Consider the following 21,706-nt stretch of genomic DNA (forward strand, 5'->3'; position numbering starts at 1 on the left):
TTTTGTAATTAATTTATTTATGAATATTAGAGGAATGTTTGATCGGGTTCCTGTAGAAACAAATCCAAAAGAACCTTAATTTGTTTCAAAACCCGGAGATTTCAAACCAAAAGCGGCTTCTAAAAAACAATTCAAGTAAAAGATGTAGTGGAAGAGAGAAACTGATCGGTCCTCTAACAACTCTCTCGCACCAGTAAATCCAGCTCCAACAAATAGTTGCAGAAAATGACAACAGAAATGCAACTGAAAACATCAACAACTGGAATGATATTCTAGCTTGGAGGAATTTGAATCGGTATAGCTATTACAATGACAGAACTTAAAAAAAAGAAAGAATCAGTATAACTATTACAATATCGATCCCCAGAATCATTTCTGGTTCAATTTCCCTAGAAGGAATGAAGTTTTAAGTTTTGCCTCTCAATTTATAGATTAATACATAGACATGCTATTAATAGGTGAGAAGTCATTCTTTTCAGAAATGAAAATTTAATGGAATAAAATCACTTCACAGTTGGACCAACTGCAGAACAATTACATTTGCATATAAAAAAGGCTAAGAATTCAAAGAACCACAGTGAAACAAGTATTTATTTATTACAACCTGGAGCAAACAAAGTTTCTATCAAGCTTGTTCCAGCAAGTTTCTGCCTAGTGATTTCATCCAACTGTTCGGCCATCTCTGGTGTCAGGTGGTTTTTCCAGTCTCCAACTTGACCTTTTCTCAAGAAATCCCGGTTCGCAACAGTAAATTGTGGACTCAAATGTTGCACTCCGTTCTGATTCACTGCCAAACTGCTCAAATTCTCGAAGCTACAAAGCCTTACAATCTCCTGTACAAATCCTTCTCTCTCTTCTTCCAAGCAAAAAGGCTTATCCAAGAACTTAGCCAATTTGGAAAGACAGAGAATGGGATCTTTCTTCATGTCCTCGTACGTCAAGAGAAGTACCTTGTCCGGATTTTCCATGCTTGCCTTCCAATAACCCAACACTTGATCCCAATACGGTCCATAATGTGACATGCCTTTGCAAAACAGATCAAATGCATCTTTGATTGAAAAAGATGGTAGTTCTTTGAGTCTTACTTTTGTCATAAAAAGCCAATTTGAAACAAGAACATCTTTGGGCTCGCGAAAAAACATATACAATTTTGCAATCAGAAGACATCACAGATGCCGGTAACAAAGAGTACGGAATATGGGTAGCCAAAAGGCAACTTGGCGAACACGAAATTCGATAATCTTGGTAGGAAGTTTCATTTTGTATGATGACTTCCAAGAAGGGAATGCAATCATGGGGGCCCTTAGTAAGTAAAGGGTGGGAGGAGTAATCAAATCGGTCACGATTCATGAGGGAAAAGATAAGGGCCTTGAACCAGGTTGTTCCTGATTTTGGGAAAGTAACTAGAATAGTATCTGTAGGTTGAGCTTTAAAGCATTCTTGCACCCTCTTAATTCCTTTAATAGCTGCTGTATTGGTAAAGATGTTTAGTGATCCACCCTTTTTCTTTGGGAAGGGTTGTGAGCATATCACTATCATTTTGATAACATTTCTGTTAATATTTACTATTAACAAATAAATTTGGTCCAAAAAATCAATCGATCATTTGACAGAATCCGAATCCGAATAGCCGAGCCGAGCGAGCAACGACGACGACGACGGCGACGACACGAGGCTTGCCTTCTTCTTAACTCTCTAAGAGCTAGAAGAAGAGCAATTGTATGTATACCCATCAAAACCTTTTCCTCTTCCAATATGGGACAATGTCCCTTAGGAGGGAATCTCAAATATTTTCAGTTTCCCTCAATTTCCCATTCACCCTCTTTTAAGCTACATTTAAGCTTTAAAAACCCAACAATCCCCCACATGAACGGGGAATGGCTATATCACGGAAATATGCATGAAAAGCTGTGCGATTCGCAAGCAAGGATTAATTGTATCTGGATAAGTAAGTTTCCCTTTGAACTTTCCGTAGTAAACTTATATCGGATATACTCGGTCAATTGGTAGATTTGATATCTTTGAACCGTCGAACTTTGGTGTATACCTAGACAATCATAAGTCACACAACCAACCCTTAACCGTCTTTGGCTCTCATTGTTGTGTTCGTTTCAGCCATGAACACTGCCTGGTTTCATAAGTGCGTAGAGAACTGGCCTTACAAAATTCTCCTTGAAGCGGATAACACTTCACACTTACATAGGTGATTCCTAAATGTATTATCCCGTAAATACACTATTTGATATACCCCGTATCAAATTTAGAAATCATTAAAAAACCTTAATATTTTATCCTTGGTACTGAACATTGTCTCATCACGAGAATGGACCAAAATTTTAGTTGACTATGTTGAATCGTCATTAATGACTTTGTTTGACCTCCTTGAACCTAGATCTTGGGATCTCCAGTCTTCTAGGTAGAGTTACCGCCACAATGGCTTGTTCTCAGCCATAGTCCCATTCCCCTCGATGATTTCTCAACTACCTCTCTAGTTAGGCCTTTTGTAAGTGGATCCGACACATTATCGCTTGACTTTACATAGTCAATCGTGATGATTCCTCTAGAGAGTAATTGCCTAACGGTTTTATGTCTTCGTCGTATATGACGAGATTTACCATTATACATCACGCTCTCAGCCCTTCCAATTGCCGCTTGACTATCGCTATGTATGCATATTGGTGCGAATGGTTTGGGCCAAAATGGAATGTCTTCTAAGAAATTTCGGAGCCATTCAGCTTCTTCACCGGCTTTATCTAAGGCTATGAACTCACCCTCTATTGTAGAGCGGGCAATACAAGTTTGCTTGGACGACTTCCAAGATACCGCTTCTTCACCAATAGTGAATACATATCCACTTGTGGATTTAGAATCAGTTGAACCGGTAATCTAATTTGCATCACAGTATCCCTCAATAGGATATTTACTGTAGTGCAAAGCAAAGTCCTGGGTATGTTCTAAATATCCTAAAACTCGTTTCATTTCCATCCAATGAGATTGACCTGGATTGCTCGTGTATCGACTCAATTTACTTATAGCACAAGCTATATCTGGTCGTGTACAATTCATGATATACATTAAGCATCCTAACACACGAGCATAATCCAATTGTGATATGCTTCGGCCTTTGTTCTTTGCTAATGCAAGATTCACGTCAATTGGAGTCTTTGCAACTTTAAACCCTAAGTGCTTGAATTTTCCAAGTACTGTCTTAATATAATAAGATTCTAACAATGCCAGACCTTGAGGAGTCTTATGGATCTTAATCCCCAGAATTCAATCAGCAACTCCCAAGTCCTTCATATCAAACTTGCTAGTTAGCATACGCTTAGTCGCATTTATGTTGGCAATGTCATTACTCATTATCAACATATCATCCACATATAAGCAAACAATGACTATGTGATTTGGGACATTTTTTTAAATGTACACACATTTATCACATTCATTTATCTTAAAACCATTTGACAACATTGTTTGGTCAAATTTCGCATGTCATTGTTAGGGTTCTTGTTTTAGTCTGTAAAGGGAATTAATAAGTCTACATACCTTCTTTTTATTACCTGAAACCACAAACCTTTCAGGTTGTTCCGTGTAGATTTCTTCCTCCAAATCTCCATTTAAGAAGGTCGTCTTAACGTTCTTTTGATAAATTTCAAGACCATAAACTGCAGCTAATGCTACTAACATTTGTATGGATGTAATTCTTATAACTAGAGAGTATGTATCAAAATAATCAAGACCTCCTCGTTGTTGACTACAAGTCTTGTCTTATATTTATCAATAGTGCCATCATCTTTCATTTTTCCCTTAAGAATCCATTTAGAACTCAAAGGTTTATTTCCAGGAGGAAGATCAACCAATTCCCATGTATGGTTGTTCAATATGGATTCCATTTCACTATTGACTGCCTCTTTCCAAAACAATGATTCCGAAGAAGACATAGCTTCTTTAAATGTTCGAGGCTCATTTTCCAATAAGAAAGTCACAAAATCTGGTCCAAATGAAGTAAACGTTCTTTGACGTTTACTACGTCTTGGATCCTCCTAATTAAATATACTTTCTTTTGTTTCTTCCCAAGTTCGTTTATATCTTTCACCAATCGACTCTTTCTAATTTATGAAATATCCTATGAAAACACAATCAACGGTTTTCGTTCCTATTTCTCTTTTGGGTTTAGGAACTTGCACTTTTACCAAATACCCTAACACTTTAAAATAATTCAAGTTAGGCTTCCTTCCTTTCTATTTTTCATATGGAATGGATTGTGTTTTGCTATGGGGTACTTAATTTAGTATCCAGTTAGCCGTAAGAATGACTTCCCCCCACAAGTTCTGTGCAAAACCAGAACTTATCAATAATGCGTTCATCATATCCTTTAATGAATGATTCTTTTTTTCCGCAATCCCATTGGATTGGGGCGTGTAAGGGGTTGTTGTTTGATGAATAATTTAATATTCTAAACATATTTCTTCAAAAGGAGATTCATATTCATCACCCCTATCACTTCTTATTATTTTGATTTTCTTGTTAAGTTGCGTTTCAACTTCATTTTTGTATTGTCTGAATGCGTCTATTGCTTCATATTTACTATTAAGTAAGTAAACAGAGCAATATCGAGTATTGTCGTCCATAAAAGTTATGAAATACTTCTTTTCACCTCGATATGGTATTGACTTCATGTCGCAAATATATGTGTGAATTAAGTCTAAAGGATTTGAATTCCTTTCAACTGACTTATAAGGATGTTTAACATACTTATATTCCACACATATTTGACATTTTGATTTGTTGCATTCAAACATAGGCAATACTTCCTAATTAATCATTTTTCGCAAGGTTTTATAATTGAACTGACCCAAACATATATGCCATAATTCATTTGACTCAAGTAAGTAAGAAGAAGTTGAAATTTTATTATTATTCTCAAAAAACATTACATTCAGCTTGAAATGGCCCTCAGTGAGGTAACATTTTCCTACAAATATCTCATTCTTAATTATTACAACCTTATCGGATACAAAAACACACTTAAACTCGTTCTTAACAAGAAGTCCAACAAAGACTAAGTTCTTTCTAATCTCTAGAACATGAAGGACGTTGTTCAAAGTCACCACCTTACTAGAAGTCATTTTCAGAAATATCTTTCCACATCCTTCAATTTTGGCCGTTGCAGAATTTCCCATAGAAAGCGTCTCTTCGGGTCCAACAGGAGCATATGTAGCAAACGCTTCTCTAACAACACAAGCATGGCGAGTGGCTCCAGAATCAATCCACCACTCCTTGGAATTTCCCACCAGATTGCATTCAGAAAGCATAGCACACAAGTCATCAACATCTTCGTGCTTTTCAACCATGTTTGCTTGACCTTTCTTCTTGTCTTTCTTTGGATCAAGGCAATCTGGAGATCTGTGTCCATCTTTTCCACAATTATATCAATTTCCGTTGAACCGCTTCTTGCTTGGGTTGATTTTCGATCCAGAAGCCTTATTCCTCTTTCTAGGAGTATCCTCAACAATGTTTGCTCCCATTATTGTTGAGTTTCCACGACCTTTCTTTTCAGTAGCTTTGTTGTCCTCTTCAATTCTCAAACGAACAAGAGATCTTCAAGGGACATCTCCTTGCGTTTGTGTTTCAAGTAGTATTTAAAGTCCTTCCACAAAGGAGGCAACTTCTCAATCATCGGTGCAACTTGAAATGCTTTATTGATGACAAGACCTTCAATGAAAATTCTGTTAGTAAAAATAATATAATTAATACTTTTAGTATTAATTTGACTTATACTTTCAGCAAGGAGATCATGAATAATCACTTGCAATTCCTGGATATGGGTAATAATAGACTTGCTATCTACCATTTTGTAATCCAAATATTTAGAGGCAACAGATTTCTTTAATCCGACATCTTCCGTTTTGTATTTCCTTTCAAGCGCTATCCACAGTTGTTTTGAGGTCTCCACATTACGATAGACGTTATACAAATCGTCTTCCAGTCCATTAAGAATGTAATTCTTGCATAGAAAAATCAGAATGCTTCCACGCCTCAGTCATGAGAAAGCGTTCATTTTCTAGAGTTTCATCGGGCATAACATGAACTTCTTCCTTTCAAGCGCTATCCACATTACTATAGACGTTATACAGATCGTCTTTGTCACGACCCAAAATCTCTCCTGTCGTGATGGCGCCTATCTCAATACTAGGCAAGCCAAAAATCCCAATAAACCATCATTTCTTTTAAATTTGAAAACGAAATAATTAATTCAGCGGAAGAAATCTCAAAATTTCAAATATATCACTCCCAAAACCCGGTGTCACTGAGTACATAAGCATCTAAATGAATACAAAGTCTGACTGATAAATATCACTGTCTGAAGTATAGAACAGTACAATAACTAAACAGGAAGGGAACCAAGTCTGCGGTCGTCAAGCAACTACCTTGATACTCTCCAACATAAATAACTCCGAATTCTAGCAGTCGTCGTATCCGGGAGCACCTGGATCTGCACACGAGGTGTAAAGTGTAGTATGAGTACAACTAACTCAATAAGTAACAAGACTAACCTCTAGGCTGAAAGAAATGATGAGCTCCGCAGGTACAGTCCAGTAAAAATAATGGTACCGAAATGTAGATATGCTTTCAAGTTCAACAGTTAAACTCAGTACAAGTTAAATAGATCAATGTTGCATGATATGAGGCATATGACATCTTAGTAGAAAGACCTCATGTAAATACTGGTCATAAATTATCTGGTCACTCAGTACTATTTATGGCCAATCCATCCCAAGGGTGTTCCAACCCGTATATAAATACACATCGACTGACAATCAGTCACCCAGTACCGTATAAGGCCAATCTATCCCTGAGATAATTTATCCCTAACTATAAATGGTACTGACAAGATCCATGTCCAGATAACTCATTACAATACAAATAAGTAAGGCAAGTCCATGCCCTGGGAAAATATATATATATATATATATATATATATATATATATATATATATATATATATATATATATATATATAAGTAGTAAGTAAGGCAAGTCCATGCCCTGGAAAGTCCATCTCGAATATCGATGATCATCTATGCTCACTGAGGGTGTGTACAGACTCCGGAGGGGCTCCTTCAGCCCAAGCGTAATACAAAGTCAATATGGCCTACTGCAGGCGGGCAGTCCCGATCCGTATAATAACAAAGCCTTTAAGGCCTGTTGCAGGCGGGCATCCCCGATCCATAAAATAGTAAAGCCAATAAGGCCTGCTGCAGGCGGGCAACCCCGATCCATAAAATAGTAAAGCCAATAAGGCTTGCTGTAGGCGGGCAGCCCTGATCCAGAACAATAATAATGTATAAAGCCATTTTGGCATGCTGAAGGCGGGCAGCCCCGATCCATTTAATAATAACATATATAAAGACAAATGGCCTGCTGCGTTGCATCTCAATCCTATAAATATCCTTACAATGGACAATTATTACTGAGTGTGAAATGTATATTTTTGAACAATTAATTCAACAACATCACGACCCCATGGATCCTAAAATATCGGCACATAGCCTAAATATGACCTTTATTACTAGCCTCAGCTTAATTCCTCTAACACGTGCCACATGTTCAAATAATCACATGATTCTTTAATTTTACTACTTCACATGATTTATTCAAGACACACTTTATGTGGTGCACATCTACATGTTCGTCACCTATCGTGTGTGTCACCTCCAAACAATTCATATCATACCAAATTCGGGGATTCATACCCTCAAAACCAAGGTTAGAAGTGTTACTTACCTCAACCCGTATAATTATTTATTCCGCTATGCCCTTGCCACAAGAATTGGTTTCCGAAAGCCTCGTATCTAGGCACAACTAATTCGATTCAATCAATACCAATTATTGTAATTAATCCCATAAGGAAATACTATTTTTTTCAATAAAATCCGAAATTAACTCAAAAATCACTTTCGGAACTCGACAAAAGTTATAAAATCCGAAAGTCCATTCAACCACGAGTCTAACCATACCAATTTTATCAAAATCCGACCCCAACTCGACCCTCAAATCTTGAATTTAAACTAAGAGGGTTTTTAAACCTTTCCAACTTAATTCGCCAATTAAATGATAAAAACAACCATGGATTCGGGTAATTTAACCAATATTGAGTTAAGAACACTTACCCCGTTGTTTCCTCTGAAAATCACCCAAAATTTGCCTCAATCCGAGCTCCAAATCATCAAAAACTGAAAATGGGAACTTAAACTCACTGCCAAGGCTTTTCTTCTTCGCGAACGCGGTCAGTGCCTCGCGTTCGCGAAGCAAAAAATGCCTCTGCCTCAATGCCTTCTACGCGCATGCGTTCCACCCATCGTGAACGCGATGCTTCGTTCCCCCTCACTTAGCGAACGCGATACCCCCTACGCGAACGCGTAGACCAATTGCCAGGGGTCCTCAGCTGCTTCCTCTGTTCTTCGCGAACGCGTAACATCTCTCGCGTTCGCGATGCACACACAGTCCACCCTTCACGAACGCGTTCTTCTCTTCGCGAACGCGAAGAGCAAATATTGCCAGCCTCTCAGTTCCTCTTCGTGAACGCGAGGCTCCACTCGCGAACGCTATGAAGGAAACCAGATGGTGCATCAGAAAAATTCCACCAGAGTTCCAAGTCCATAATCCAACCCGTTAATCATCCGAAACTCACCCGAACCCCTCGGGACCTCAACCAAATATACCAACAAGTCCTAAAACATCATACAATCTTAGTCGAACTCTCAAATCACCTAAAACAATGCTAAAACCATGAGTTACACCCCAATTCAAGCCTAATGAAATTTGAAATTTCTACAAACGACCCCGGAACCTATCAAATTACGTCCAATTGACCTCAAATTTTGCACACAAGTCATAAATGACATAACAGAGGTATTCCACTTTTTAGAATCGGATTCCGACCTCGATATCAAAAAGTCAACCCCCCGATCAAACTTCCCAAAACTTCAAGTTTCGGCATTTCAAGCCTAATTCTACTACGGACCTCCAAATAATTTTTTCGGACACGCTCCTAAGTCCAAAATCACCATACAGAGCTATTTAAATCATAAAAATCCAAATCCGAGGTCGTTTACACATAAGTCATTGTCCGGTCAACTATTTCAACTTAAGCTTCCAACATGAAAGTTCATTCTTCCAAGCAAACTCCGAAATAACTAAAACCGATAATTTACACAAGTCATAATACATCGTAGGAAGTTATTCAATACTTCAAATAGTTGAAAGGAGCGTAAATGCTCAAAACGACTGCTCGGGTCATTACATCACTATTCTATCTTACCACGCACGTACCCAGGGGTGATCTCACGTCACCCTATTCTATATAGGCCTGACCACACAACATAACTGAAAATCATTAATTTAACCTTAGCCCAAAAACCATGGAGCCAAATTTCTAACATCCAGAATTCTTTTCACTACCCGAATCTCACATCTACATACTGTATAAGTATGAACAAGTTGTATCCAGCCATAACCATAGTCCCAGATAAAATCACTTTCTATGCCGACCTTCAATATTATCCTCCCAATATACCAGAATCCAACCTGATAGTATCCATTCTAGGTCGAATGACCTTATATTATTAAACAACTATCCTATTGATATGCCACACCAATACAACTCAATCCACAACTGCGCAACTTTGTACCCAAAAATGGAAAATATCTCAAAGTAGAGAACCGTATTGTAAGTTCAGCAAGCACCACCATGACTGTAATGCTATAATCTCATTATATATTGTACAACCGATACACACAAGTTTAATAACAGTAACCAGCTCTTTTAGAGCTCACATTAACATCACTCGCACAGACAACCCACGTGCTATTGTATCAATATATGAACCCGCACAGACAACTCACGTGCCAAAAATATCAGTATATGGATCCACACGGACAACTCACGTGCCAATAGCGTTATCCGCCAGGCATGGTCACAGGCCTCCAGTCCAAGCATATCATAGAGGAGCAATCAAATAAGTACACATGTATGTGATAAATGAAATAAGATTCACATGCTCCTGGACTAGTATAAATAACACGCCATAGCGTAAGCATGTGCAAAGTCTGGTGTCACACTTCAAATTGGCAAGTTAACGCAAAAATAGTAACTACCCCATTTATTCAGGGGAATTAACCTCTTTGAAACCTCAAATGTAGCCAGATAGTTCTCAACAAAGGTACGAACATGAGAAATGTTATAACTTTACGCTCAACAGTCAACTCTAGGCATATCATAGCCTAAGCATTCTTTCGAGTATGAGTACTTGCCCTGATGCCCGCACATTGGCTCAAACCTCACATATATACATACTTATAACGCGTAGCTATCACAAATAATTAACGCAACTAGTGCCTCCACTGAGTAAAAATAAAATACTCACCTCAAACAGGCCGCAACCTGAAATAATATACTTCTGAGAACTCCAGTCTCCAAATTCATCAAACACATGAATCACCGTAACTGATCCCAACTCCAGCACTAGAATGACTAACACGTCTTCCTTTCACGATCTTCCCATGAGGAATACTTTCATAATTCTTTCGTGCCACATAAAAATAATTTGAATATTAACAGTCTATAACCCAGGTGGGTACTGCAATATCGATGAACATCCGTAAGTCAAAACACAATGCGCCTTCTGAAATGCGCACCCTTCTCAGGGATCCTCGGACAGTTATAACATTCCTCTAAATATCTAAAACTGATCACTCTGTCCAAAATTCGTGATATTTCTTTCAAGAATGAACTGCCACCTTATGCGTGTGAATCTAAATCCCGCACAACACATCACATCTACCATTTGAAAGGCACAAGAATCTCATTATCAACTCTGAGTCACCGGCAAAATTACATACCCGGTTAGTTATAAACTTTTATCTTGCTTCCTTCCAGGAGGAAATCACAATATACAACATGTTTCCCACACCAGTAGAAAATATCCGGTTCAAACCGTCAAGAACACTTTGAAATCTATCTGCACATAAGTAAGTTATTAGAACTAAATTCCTCTAACTCGACCAAATCACGTAGGTCACCAAAACCCAAGAATATTGCCACCAAAACATCTGTAGAGTCTCTCCACATCATAATTACCCTTATAAATACCACAACCGAAATACCCACTCTGAAAATACCTTATTTGAGTCTAAGGACGTTTCGTTCACCCTCCTGATACCGAAATATAAAATCCCTAATGATATACAAAAATGGCACAAGTTTCAACACCATCCAGCTTAAATCTCATATTTTATCCATAAACAAATCCGCCAAAAATTCTCAATTATTACATATTAATCTTTAATCCATTGGAACTTTTTCAAGAGTCATCCACTCTGCTCAATATCAATTGCACCACCCAAAAGGGTCGAAAGACACATGCCCCATTAGCACAACAACACCCAAAGAAGTACCCCAGTCTTAACACTACCAATCAAATTCATACTCCATGCGCACTACATCCTTCACAAATAACAACTCACTCATTCCATGATTTTCATATATTCATAAGTGCAATATAACTCGTATCCCGAAATTTTCTTATTCGAGTCACCCTCGATCTCAACCTCTGCAAGTCATAACTAACCTACAAGTATGCCTCAGATCAAAACTAAATTTTAAACATATAACCATGAATTGAATTGTCAATAGAAGACTCCCCCACTTGGCTCAAATCCATAGAACAAAACACTCGATAATTAGTAATACCCATACTTTATTACAGCCATAATACTGCAGTCAGTTCAACGAAAATTCTTCTCAAGCTTATGCAACACCCACCATAAACTACCTCAATCATCCGCTAAGTTCACATTTATTATCGCGACAATCAAGTCAACTTTCTCAACCGGATTCAAATTCAAGTCTCAACACATACTCCCCACTGGCAGAAAAGAAACTCTCTATTCACATCGTAAGGAACACACCTACATAGATTACTATGCAGGAGATAATCCACTTGCTTAGTCTCAAATTGACATCTTGTTATACCCTTTCGCAACCACAATTACTACGCAATCACTTAATCTTCTGAGTCCAAACTCATTAACAAGACATGAGAATTTAATTTGTCCCACAATTTAACTGAAAAATCCTTCAGAACATTCATACTCGGTACTATACGTCACATCAAAACGAAAATCAATCACCAAATGGCCCTTTTTACATTTTAAGTAAATACTTCTCGTCACACTCAAATCATTTTAACATATTACGAAGTCACATCTTCTCATCATAAAGACATTCCACCGCTCATCGAGCTAAAAATTCTACTCGTAGGGACATTACCGTACATATTAGTCCAAATGTACATGTTATAATTGAAGCTACCAAGCCTAAACTATAGTCTAAACCTGGCCTCAAGTCCTCCAGAGTGGCCCATCACCAAAACACATAATACACATCTTGAACCTCGTTCATAGAATCACAAGCCGTTGATGCACAACTGATAGAATGGACTGGTATTTATAGCCAATGTTGAGCTCAAACTGAAGAGGTGCAACTCTTTAAATCTGAAGAGGTGCTAACTGTTTGTCTAAAAACGACCATATTGTAAATGACTTTTACAAAAGGGCATATATTATTCCCTTGGATTTAATATTAATATTCCGTTTACAAAACAATCGGATATTTAATAATATTTTTGTTAATATTTACTATTAACAAATAAATTTGGTCCAAAAAATCAATCAATCAATCAATCGATCATTTGACCAAATCCAAATCCAAATCCGAAGTCGAAGCCGAGCCGAGCGAGCGACGACGACGGCGGCAACGACGACGCGAGGCTTGCCTTCTTCTTAACTCTTTAAGAGCTAGAAGAAGAGCAATTGTATGTATACCCATCAAAACCTTTTTCTCTTCCAATATGGGACAATGTCCCTTTGTCAAGGAGGAAAACTCAAATATTTTTAATTTTCCTCCATTTCCCATTCACCATCTTTTAAGCTACATTTAAGCTTTAAAAACCACCCAACAATCACCCACATGAAAGGGGAAAGGCTATATCACGGAAATATACATGAAAAGCTGTGCGATTCGCAAGCAAGGATTAATTGCATCTGGATAAGTTGGTTTCCCTTTGAACTTTACGTAGTGAACTTATATCAGATATACTCGGTCAATTGGTAGATTGACATCTTTGAACCGTCGAACTTTGGTGTATATATAGACAACCATAAGTCACACAACCAACCTTTAACCGTCTTTTGGATTTTATTGTTATGTTCGTTTCAGCCATTAACACTACCTGGTTTCATAAGTGAGTAGAGAACTGGCCTTACAAAATTCTTCTTGAAGCGGATAACACTTCAAACTTACATAGGTGATTCCTAAACGTGTCATACCGTAGATACACTATTTGATATACCCCGTATCAAATTTAGAAATCATTAAAAAAACCTTAATACTTTATCCTTGGTACTGAATAGTGTCTCATCACGAGAATGGACCAAAATTTTAGTTGACAATGTTGAACCGTCATTAATGACTTTGTTTGATCTCCATGAACCTAGATCTTGGGATCTCCAGTCTTCTAGGTAGAGTTACCGCCATAATGTCTTGTTCTCGGCCATAATCCCATTCCCCTCGAAGATTTCTCAACTACCTCTCTAGTTAGTCCTTTTGTAAGTGGATCCGACACATTATCGCTTGACTTTACATAGTCAATCGTGATGATTCCTCTAGAGAGTAATTGCCTAACGGTTTTATGTCTTCGTCGTATATGACGAGATTTACCATTATACATCACGCTCTCAGCCCTTCCAATTACCGCTTGACTACCGCAATGTATACATATTGGTGTTAATGGTTTGGGCCAAAATGGAATGTCTTCCAAGAAATTCCGGAGCCATTCAGCTTCTTCACCGGCTTTATCTAAGGCTATGAACTCAGCCTCCATTGTAGAGCGGGCAATACAAGTTTGCTTGGACGACTTCCAAGATACCGCTCCTTCACCAATAGTGAATACATATCCACTTGTGAATTTAGAATCAGTTGAACCGGTGATCTAATTTGCATCACAGTATCCCCCAATCACCATAAGATATTTACTGTAGTGCAAAGCAAAGTCCTGGGTATGTTCTAAATATCCTAAAATTCGTTTCACTGCCATCCAATGAGATTGACCTGGATTGGTCGTGTATCGACTCAATTTACTTATAGCACAAGCTATATCTGGTCGTGTATAATTCATGATATACATTAAGCATCCCAACACACGAGCATAATCTAATTGTGATATGCTTTGGCCTTTGTTCTTTGCTAATGCAAGATTCACGTCAATTGGAGTCTATGCAACTTTAAACCCTAAGTGTTTGAATTTTCCAAGTACTGTCTCAATATAATGAGATTCTAACAATGCCAGACCTTGAGGAGTCTTATGGATCTTAATCCCCAGAATTCAATCAGCAACTCCCAAGTCCTTCATATCAAACTTGCTAGTTAGCATACGCTTAGTCGCATTTATGTTGGCAATGTCATTACTCATTATCAGCATATCATCCACATATAATCAAACAATGACTATGTGATTTGGATCATTTTTTAAGGTATACACATTTATCACATTCATTTATCTTAAAACCATTTGACACCATTGTTTGGGTGCTTGTTTTAGTCCGTAAAGGGACTTAACAAGTCTACATACCTTCTTTTCTTTACCTGAAACCACTTACCCTTCAGGTTGTTCCGTGCAGATTTCTTCCTCCAAATCTCCATTTAAGAAGGCCGTCTTAACGTCCATTTGATGAATTTCAAGACCATAAACTGTAGATAATGCTACTAACATTCGTATGGATGTAATTCTTGTAACTGGAGAGTATGTATCAAAATAATCAAGACCTCCTCGTTGTCTATACCCTTTGACTGCAAGTCTTGCCTTATATTTATCAATAGTGCCATCATCTTTCATTTTGCTCTTAAGAATCCATTTAGAACCCATAGGTTTATTTCCAGGAGGAAGATCAACCAATTCCCATGTATGGCTGTTCAATATGGATTCTATTTCACTATTGACTGCCTCTTTCCAAAATAATGATTCCGAAGAAGACATAGCTTCTTTCAATGTTCGAGGCTCATTTTCCAATAAGAAAGTTACAAAATCTGGTCCAAATGAAGTAGATGTTCTTTGACGTTTATTACGTCTTGGATCCTCCTAATTAAATGTACTTTCTTTTGTTTCTTCCCGAGGTCGTTTATATCTTTCACCAATCGACTCACATTCCTTTTTATATGGATATATATTTTCAAAGAATTCAGCATTATCTGATTCTATAACCGTATTATTATGAATGTCGTGATTTTCTGATTTATGAAATATCCTATGAAAACACAATCAACGGTTTTCGGTCCTATTTTTACTCTTTTGGGTTTAGGAACTTGCACTTTTACCAAACACCCTAACACTTTAAAATAATTCAAGTTGGGCTTCCTTCCTTTCCATTTTTCATATGGAATGGATTGTGTTTTGCTATGGGGTACTCAATTTAGCATCCGGTTAGCCGTAAGAACGGTTTCTCTCCACAAGTTTCGTGGCAAACCAGAACTTATCAATAATGCGTTCATCATATCCTTTAATGAACGATTCTTTCTTTCCGCAATCCCATTGGATTGGGGCGTGTAAGGGGTTGTTGTTTGATGAATAATTCCATAGTCTAAACATATTTCTTCAAAAGGAGATTCATATTCACCACCCCTATCACTTCTTATCATTTTGATTTTCTTATTAAGTTGCATTTCAACTTTATTTTTGTATTGCCTGAATGCGTCTATTGCTTCATCTTTACTATTAAGTAAGTAAACAGAGCAATATCGAGTATTGTCGTCCATAAAAGTTATGAAATACTTCTTTCCACCGCGAGATGGTATTGACTTCATGTCGCAAATATATGTGTGAATTAAGTCTAAAGGATTTGAATTCCTTTCAACTGACTTATAAGGATGTTTAACATACTTAGATTCCACACATATTTGACATTTTGATTTGTTGCATTCAAACATAGGCAATACTTCCAAATTAATCATTTTTCGCAAGGTTTTATAATTGACATGACCCAAACGTATATGCCATAATTCATTTGACTCAAGTAAGTAAGAAGAAGCTAAAATTTTATTATTATTCTCAACAACCATTACATTCAGCTTGAAAAGGGCCTCAGTGAGGTAACCTTTTCCTACAAATATCTCATTCTGACGTATTACAACTTTATCAGATATAAAAACATACTTAAACTCCTTCTTAACAAGAAGTCCAACTGAGACTAAGTTTTTTCTAATCTCTGCAACATGAAGGACGTTGTTTAAAGTCACCACCTTACCATAAGTCATTTTCAGAAATATCTTTCCACATCCTTCAATTTTGGCCATTGCAGAATTTCCCATAAAAAGCGTCTCTTCGGGTCCAAGAGGATCATATGTAGCAAACGCTTCTTTAACAACACAAACATGGTGAGTGGCTCCAGAATCAATCCACCACTCCTTAGGATTCCCACCAGGTTGCATTCAGAAAGCATAGCGCACAAGTCATCAACATATTCGTGCTTTTCAACCATGTTTGCTTGACCCTTCTTCTTGTCTTTCTTTGGAGCACGACAATCTGCAGATCTGTGTCCAGCTTTTTTATAATTGTAGCAATTTCCGTTGAACCGCTTCTTGTTGGGTTGCTTTTCGGTCCAGAAGCCTTATTCCTCTTTCTAGGAGTATCCTCAACAATGTTTGCTCCCATTATTGCTGAGTTTTCACGACCTTTATTTTCAGCAGCTTTGTTGTCCTCTTCGATTCTCAAACGAACAAGAGATCTTCAAGGGACATCTTCTTTCGTTTGTGTTTCAAGTAGTTTTTGAAGTCCTTCCACAAAGGAGGCAACTTCTCAATCATCGCTGCAACTTGAAATGCTTCATTGATGACAAGACCTTCAATGAAAATTATGTTAGTAAAAACAATATAATTAATACTTTTAGTATTAATTTGACTTATACCTTCAACAAGGAGATCGTTGAATAATCACTTGCAATTCCTAGACTTAGGTAATAACATACTTGCTATCTACCATTTTGTAATTCAAAAATTTAGAGGCAACGAATTTCTTTAACCCGACATCTTCCGTTTTGTATTTCCTTTCAAGCGCTATCCACAGTTGTTTTGACGTCTCCACATTACTATAGACGTTATACAGATAGTCTTCCAGTACATTAAGTATGTAATTCTTGCATAAAAAAATCAGAATGCTTCCACGCCTCAGTCACGAGAAAGCGTTCATTTTCTAGAGTTTCGTCGGGAAGAACATGAACTTCTTCCTTAATGAACTTATGCAGACTTAAAGTCGTCAAGTAGAAGAACATCTTCTGCTGCCACCGCTTGAAATCAATCCCGAAAAATTTTCTGGGTTTTTCTGCCAGTGCCAATGCCGGTGTTGTTTGGCTTGTCGATGCATTGGCAGTCACCATAAGAATAGTCTGGTTCCCGTTGTCACTCGTCATTTCTGTAAAAGAATGACATAAACAAACGTTAAAATCACGTAGATTTTAATCTCCAATGGAGTAGAAAATCACAAAGGTTTTAATCTCCAGAACAGTGAGTATAACACAAATACAAAAAATATTAAATTTCTTAAGCTTGTTATCAAACTGTATTTGTAAAATAATTCTGTAGAAGATAAAATAGCATATAAACAGAAATGTAAAAGAAACAGAATTTAATCCGAGCACACTAAATTCATAGTGTTTCCTTAAGGACTTTAATTCCCTCCTAGTACCCAAGGTTGTAGATTATTTCCTCTCAGGATAGAACAAATTACACACTGGTGTAGCGGTACCTTATACCCAGTGTTTCAGCGAACACAAAGATCGTTAACAAATCACACTTACTGTTGCTATCTTTGAAGTTAAAACAATGCAAAAGAAATGAGGAGAACTCAGAAAATTAGTATTGAAAATCTAAGAGAATGGACTGGTATTTATAGCCAATGTTGAGCTCCAACTGAAGAGGTGCACCTCTATAAATCTGAAGAGGTTGTTTCTTCAAATCTGAAGAGGTGCAAATTATTTCTTCAAATCTGAAGAGGTGCAAACTGTTTGTCAATAAACGTCCATATTGTAAATGACTTTTACAAAAGGGCATATATTGTTCCGTTGGATTTAATATTAATATTTCGTTTATAAAAAATCGGATATTTAATAACATTTATGTTAATATTTACTATTAACAAATAAATTTAGTCCAAAAAATCAATCAATCAATCATTTGACCAAATCCAAATCCAAATCCAAATCCGAAGCCGAAGCCGAGCCAAGCGAGCGACGACGATGACGGCGCGAGACTTGCCTTCTTCTTAATTCTTTAAGAGCTAGAAGAAGAGCAATTGTATGTATATCCATCAAAACCTTTTCCTCTTCCAATATGGGACAATGTCCCTTTGTCAAGGAGGAAAACTCAAATATTTTTAATTTTCCTCCATTTCCCATTTACTCTCTTTTAAGCTACATTTAAGCTTTAAAAACCCAACAATCCCCCACATGAATGGGGAATGGCTATATCACGAAAATATGCATGAACAGCTGTGCGATTCGCAAGCAAGGATTAATTGCATCTGGATAAGTTAGTTTCCCTTTGAACTTTCCGTAGAGAACTTATGTCGGATATACTCGGTCAATTGGTAGATTTGATATCTTTGAACCGTCAAACTTTGGTGTATACCTAGACAACCATAAGTCACACAACCAACCTTTAACCGTATTTGGATTTCATTGTTGTGTTCGTTTCAGCCATGAACACTGCCTGGTTTCATAAGTGCGTTGAGAACTGGCCTTACAAAATTCACCATGAAGTGGCTAACACTTCACACTTACATAGGTGATTCCTAAACGTGGCATCCCGTAGATACACTATTTGATATACCCCGTATCAAATTTAGAAATCATTAAAAAACCTTAATGCTTTATCCTTGGTACTGAACACTGTCTCATCACGAGAATGGACTAAAATTTTAGTTGATAATGTTGAACCATCATTAATGACTTTGTTTGATCTCCTTGAACCTAAATCTTGGGATCTCCAGTCTTCTAGGTAGAGTTACCGCCACAATGGCTTGTTATCGGCCATAGTCCCATTCCCCTCGATGATTTCTCAACTACCTCTCTAATTAGTCCTTTTGTAAGTGGATCCGACACATTATCGCTTGACTTTACATAGTCAATTGTGATGATTCCTCTAGAGATTAATTGCCTAACAGTTTTATGTCTTTGTCATATATGACGAGATTTACCGTTATACATCACGCTCCCAGCCCTTCCAATTGCCGCTTGACTATCGCAATGTATGCATATTGGTGCCAACGGTTTGGGCCAAAATGGAATGTCTTCCAAGAAATTCCGGAGCCATTCAGCTTCTTCATCGACTTTATCTAAGGCTATGAACTCAGCCTCCATTGTAGAGCGGACAATACAAGTTTGCTTGGACAACTTTCAAGATACCGCTCCTTCACCAGTAGTGAATACATATCCACTTGTGAACTTAGAATCAGTTGAACCGGTGATCCAATTTGCATCACAGTGTCCCTCAATCACCGTAGAATATTTACTGTAGTGCAAAACAAAGTCCTAGGTATGTTCTAAATATTCCAAAACTCGTTTCATTGCCATCCAATGAGATTGACCTGGATTGCTCGTGTATCGACTCAATTTACTTATAGCACAAGCTATATCTGGTCGTGTACGATTCATGATATACATTAAGCATCCCAACACATGAGCATAATCCAATTGTGATATGTTTTGGCCTTTGTTCTTTGCTAATGCAAGATTCACGTCAATTGGAGTCTTTGCAACTTTAAACCCTAAGTGCTTGAATTTTTCAAGTACTGTCTTAATATAATGAGATTGTGACAATGCCAGACCTTGAGGAGTCTTATGGATCTTAATCCCCAGAATTAAATCAGCAACTCCCAAGTCCTTCATATCAAACTTGCTAGTTAGCATACACTTAGTCGCATTTATGTTGGCAATGTCATTACTCATTATCAGCATATCATCCACATATAAGCAAACAATGACTATGTGATTTGGAACATTTTTTAATGTATACACATTTATCACATTCATTTATCTTAAAACCATTTGACAATATTGTTTGGTCAAATTTCGCATGCCATTATTTGGGTGCTTGTTTTAGTCCGTAAAGGGACTTAACTAGTCTACATACCTTCTTTTCTTTACTTGGAATCACAAACCCTTCAGGTTTTTCCGTGTAGATTTCTTCCTCCAAATCCCCATTTAAGAAGGTCGTCTTAACGTCCATTTGATGAATTTCAAGACCATAAACTATAGCTAATGCTACTAACATTCGTATGGACATAATTTTTGTAACTGGAGAGTGTGTATCAAAATAATCAAGACCTCCTCGTTGTCTATACCCTTTGACTACAAGTCTTGCCTTATATTTATCAATAGTGCCATCATCTTTCATTTTCCTCTTAAGAATCCATTTAGAATCCAAAGGTTTATTTCTAGGAGGAAGATCAACCAATTCCCATGTATGGTTGTTCAATATGGATTCTATTTCACTATTGACTGCCTCTTTCCAAAACAATGATTCCGAAGAAGACATAGTTTCTTTAAATGTTCGAGGCTCATTTTTCAATAAGGAAGTCTCAAAATCTGGTCCAAACCGAAGCCGAGCCGAGCCGAGCCGAGCCGAGCGACGACGACGACGTCGCGAGGCTTGCCTTCTTCTTAATTCTTTAAGAGCTAGAAGAAGAGAAATTGTATGTATACCCATCAAAACATTTTCCTCTTCCAATATGGGACAATGTCCCTTTGTCAAGGAGGGAAGCTCAAATATTTTCAATTTCCTTCCATTTCCCATTCACCCTCTTTTAAGCTACATTTAAGCTTTAAAAATCTAACAATTAAGAGAGATGGATTCATGATTTGAAGTTTATTGGTTCTTACGATAACTTTTAGTACATTTACAATAATAATTGGGTTTACAGTCAAATATTTATAGATATTTAGTAAAATTTTTGAACAGTAACTGGGTCCACGTGAGCCCGTATGTAATATGGTAGATCCGCCCGTGATTAAGAATGCAGTTCACCACAATAATACCTCCTATATTATAACTTAGCTAGCTATTAAAACAATGTAGCACTGTACTATTATCCAATTTCAGAATCCACAACTAAAAAGGACTTTTATTCTACGAGATGTAAACTGGACATTAATTCAAAGACAATGTTTGTTTATGTAACAAATGCAGACATTCAAACATCTCTCATATTCTATTAATTAAAAGCAATTGGGAAAGGGTTTAGGGCCTTTTTATATCGTCTGAAACAAAGGACTTACTTCTTAGATTTTTTGCAGCGAGTTCGTATAGTTCGCCGGAGAAGAGAGAAGACCTGATACAGCAATTTCGACCGGGAGAGATTGCGGAAGAACAAAAGGGATTGTATTTGTCACTTTGCCCAGCAACCAATATATATAATACTTGGTAAATTATTATATTGTGTTTGGCTTAAGTTGGCAAAAATGTTACCATCTCTTATGTGTACCCAATTTATTTTTCTCAACAAATATCCAAAGTTTTCAATTATATCACTTATCTATAGTTTTTAAATTATTTAATATTTTAAATTCACTAACCCAAATAGTAACAAATTAAAGT

The 21,706-nt window shown here is 37.2% G+C and overlaps 1 pseudogene; it reads right to left on the reverse strand.

Annotated features, from left to right (window-relative positions):
- Positions 1–244: 244 nt before the first annotated feature.
- On the reverse strand, positions 245–16,769 carry LOC142179931 (flavonol 3-sulfotransferase-like; annotated as a pseudogene).
- Positions 16,770–21,706: the final 4,937 nt, after the last annotated feature.

Source organism: Nicotiana tabacum, chromosome 4 (assembly GCF_000715075.1).
Source record: "Nicotiana tabacum cultivar K326 chromosome 4, ASM71507v2, whole genome shotgun sequence".
NCBI classification, from domain to species: domain Eukaryota; kingdom Viridiplantae; phylum Streptophyta; class Magnoliopsida; order Solanales; family Solanaceae; genus Nicotiana; species Nicotiana tabacum.